At 35.6% G+C, this 4432-nt stretch overlaps 1 pseudogene; it reads left to right on the forward strand.

Annotated features, from left to right (window-relative positions):
- Positions 1-2165: 2165 nt before the first annotated feature.
- On the forward strand, positions 2166-4198 carry LOC131168832 (uncharacterized; annotated as a pseudogene).
- The last annotated feature ends 234 nt before the right edge of the window (positions 4199-4432 follow it).

Below are 4432 nucleotides of genomic sequence, written 5' to 3' on the forward strand. Positions count from 1 at the left end.
TGTCTGAGAAAGGTTTTTGATAGCATTAATTGCTAGATAGATAAATGTTCTCAACTGTAGAACCTTATTCTTAATTTTATTCAAATTAAAAGATAAATAGTGATAATCTCACATTCTCTATAAATATGTCCCCTTAAACGTGATGCACTCTTCTCATCAAACCTAAACATCTCCAAGCTAGCATATTAATTAGCTATGGAAATATTCTCAAAGATACTCACCGCCAGTGATATTGTGAAAGGTTTGGAGATACCAAGTGAAAGTCGTCAAATTACTATAGCAGCATTACCAAATGGGCAGAGGATAGAATTTCCAGTGGCAGATGTGGAAGGGCGCTCTTATACTTTTGTTTGCTCCACCAACCATCCAAAGCCTGTATTTTCGGATGGCTGGCTTAAATTCGTTGGTGATAGGGGCCTTAAACCTGGTGCAACTATCACTTTCTATATGGAGGGAGACCAAGCTAAGGGAGCTCAATACAAGATTAGAGTAAGATCATAAGCAAAAGCAGCTACGCACTACTACATGTTTGGACTTATTTTCTTCGGATATTGCTAGGCCACCACTTCATGTTTGGTTATGTGTGCATGGTATTAATTAATAATCGTTTGTTCTATGTTTTGTATAGCCTCCTCTCATGTTATATATTGATCAATACAAGGGAATACATGCCCCAAAAAAAACAGAGAGTACTGATCAGTGTACTTTCTTGTTACATATGTAGTTAGGGTTTGTCTTATGAGTGTGTTGTTGAGTGATTTGTTCATTAAGTTCTGCTATATGAAGTTTTCTATTAGGGTTTGTAAAGTGGCTTAGACGTATACAGTTGCTTATTAATAATACATATGCTTCTTTTATGTGGTTTGAGTGATATCCTCCTCCTCCTACTCCTGTTTGTTTTCTTATGGTTAATTATATTCTTCTCTTTCTTATTATATCCCTGTCTATGGAATGAGAAATTATATAATGAATCGGTTATTTTATATAGGCAATTCTACATGGAATGACAATTGCCTGCATAGAATGACAAACCAATCATAGAGTAATAATTAAGTTATAATGAGACCCATAAAATTCAGTTTTATTCATGTGTTAAAAATAATTTCTTTTTTCTAAATAATAACTATCTTTTATGTTTAATTATCCTTACATGATTAGTTTGTCATTTCATGTCAAATACTAGCATGAAATTACGGTTGTAATATATAATATCTCCCGTGGAAGTATATATCTTGTGCTCTATTTTCCAAGTAGGTGTAATGGGATGTCTAAATTTGTCTAAGTGGGATGTGTGCTATATTCTTTGTTACCAAATGCATGAAATCATAGTTTAAAAATATAATATCATAGCTTAAAAATATAATTAAGTTCGATATTATATATATTATCTATTTCTTATTTTTTGAATTTTAAAAGATCTTCTAAATTAATGATCAATTTTTTAAAAAGAAAATTTGACGTGTATGTGAATGTATATAAGAAATTACGCTTTTTTTTTATTATAGAAATTAAGTTTATTTTATTTTTCAATTAAAGGTGATAAACATAATAGTTAGTATAACTATTATCACAACTATATAATAGATTTAAGGTAACAATCGAAAATTCCTACTTTATATACTTAAACCATAATTGTAAGTAAATAGCAATTGTTTGAAAACTGTTACATTTGGATCTGCTTCCGTCACATAAATAGCGATTTAATAATATTTTCGCAATGAATAAAAGCTGCTAAGATATAAATCAATAAAAGCTGCTAAGATATAAATCATTATCATTTTAGTAGTTTTAATGACAATTTTATTAAATTTTTTACATAATTTATTAATTAATTTGCAATGGTTTTCAACGTCATAAAACTGTTGCCTTATATGTATAAATGCAACAATTATAAACTGCTGTAAAAGAACCATTGTCTTAGTAGATGGGTGAGACATGGGACACAACCCACATGGGTGAGACACTAAGAGTCAACAAAATTATCTGAGAAAGTTTTTTGATAGCATTAATTGCTAGATAGATAAATGTTCTCAACTGTAGAACCTTATTCAAATTAAAAGATAAATAGTGATAATCTCACATTCTCTATAAATATATGTCCCCTTAAACGTGATGCACTCTTCTCATCAAACCTAAACATCTCCAAGCTAGCGTATTAATTAGCTATGGAAATATTCTCAAAGATACTCACCTCCAGTGATATTGTGAAAGGTTTGGAGATACCAAGTGACCGTCGTCAAATTACTATAGCGGCATTACCAAAAGGCCAGAGGATAGAATTTCCGGTGGCAGATGTCGAAGGGCATTCTTATACTTTTGTTTGCTCCACCAACCATCCAAAGCCTGTATTTTCTGATGGCTGGCTTGAATTCGTTGGTGACAGGGGCCTTAACGGTGGTGCAACTATCACTTTTTATATGGAGGGAGACCAAGCTCATGGACCTCAATACAAGATTAGAGTAAGATCATAAGCACAAGCAGCTACGCCCTACTACATGCTTGGACTTATTTTTCTTCGGAAATTGCTAGGCCAATACTTCTTGTTTGGCTATGTGTGCATGGTATTAATTAATAATCGTTTGTTCTTTGTTTTGTGTACCCTCTTCTTATATTATATGCTGATCAATATAAGGGAATAAAGATTGCTTGCATGCCCTAAAAGAACAGAGAGTACTGATCAGTGTACTTTCATGTTGTATATGTAGTTAGGGCTTGTCGCATGAGTGTGTTGTTGAGTGATTTATTCACTAAGTACTGCTATATGAAGTTTTCTATTAGGGTTTGTAAAGTGGCTTAGACATATACAGTTGCTTATTAATAATATATATGCTTCTTTTACATGGTTTCAGTGATATCCTCCTCCTCCTCAGCTTGTTTTCTTATGGTTAATTATATTCTTCTCTTCCTTATCTGTGCAAGTATCCTGAGTTCTGTTCTCCATGTAGGTGTAATGGGATGTCTAAAGTTTTATAAGTGGGATGTGTGCAATATTCTTTGTTAAATGCATGAAATCATAGCTTTAAAATATAATTAAATTCGATATTATATATATTGTAAATTAAATTTTAATAAATTCTCACGTTTAACAGGTGGCGTAGAACCTTTTGCTCTGAAGATTCTACTGGAAAATTCTCACGTTTAACAGGTGATTGCGGCTCCAGTAAGTTATAATGTTCCGGCAGCGGCGCTGCTCCTCCGGCTACACTGGCGGAGTTCAAGCTCGACGGTTATAGTGGGATGGATTGCTTCGATGTCAGTCTTGTGGATGGGTATAATCTGCCCATGCTGGTAGTGCCTCAGCGTGGCTCTGGACAGAATTGTTCAAGCACAGGCTGCGTGGTGGATTTGAACGGCTCGTGTCCTTCGGAGCTCAAGGTTACAAGCTCAGCCGGCGACAGTGTGGCTTGTAAGAGCGCGAGTGAAGCTTTCGGCCAACCACAATATTGTTGTAATGGCGCGTATTCGACAGCCGACACTTGCAAGCCAATCCTCCTACTCTGAGATCTTCAAGAGCGCATGTCCACGTGCGTACAACTACGCTTATGAAGACAAGACAAGCACTTCCACATGTACCTCCGCAAGTTACCTTATCACCTTCTACCCGACCCCAAACACCAGCCAGAAAGCGTCGCAGGCTCAGAACACTGACGCTACGAATACGAGCACAATCACAAACAATCCACTAATCAACAGCACCATGGTTATGGAGCATCGCTCATGTCCACGTGTACTGACGTGTTGAGATCACATGCCATTTCTAGTATAGTTAGCGTGGCAGTTGAGGCATCTCTTCTGAGTTCTAACTCGCTAATTAGCAAGCTTTTTTTATTAATTCTATTTTAATTAAAAAAATATACAATTTGGAGTTGGGTAGCCAAGGAAGCTAAAATAACACCCATCTAAGTTTTGGTGCAAATGGGTTGTCGTTTCGGTCATGGAGCCCGCGATTCTGATGGTATGCACTTTTCCATGCATGGGCCATGTGACGCAGGGGCGACGCGGTACCGAGCCAAGACGGAAAAGCTCACCTGTCGATTTCATCGCCATTTTGCTTCTTATTCCCATTAAATCCAACGCACTAATTTGTACGGATATATGGATAGTGGTGGGAGGCCGAGACGGTGGTGGTGCAATTGCAAGATGCATGAAGAACATGAGTCGAGTAGAGATAGAATTTTCTCTTTTTATATTAGATTAGAGTAATATTCGAAGGAGGGGATGGGATGATTCATTTGTTGGTTTCTACATCACACACACACATATATATATATATATATATAAACTAACGACGACTATTTTAAAGAAATTCATGTACACATAAAATTGGCATTACCTACAAAAATTACATGATATCCACAGAAAAAAAGTTTATGGGTATTGTATAATTGGTATGTGTAGATGAACATTTTGCAAGAAAGTGCTTTCAATTCAT

Source organism: Hevea brasiliensis, chromosome 14, assembly GCF_030052815.1.
Source record: "Hevea brasiliensis isolate MT/VB/25A 57/8 chromosome 14, ASM3005281v1, whole genome shotgun sequence".
NCBI classification, from domain to species: domain Eukaryota; kingdom Viridiplantae; phylum Streptophyta; class Magnoliopsida; order Malpighiales; family Euphorbiaceae; genus Hevea; species Hevea brasiliensis.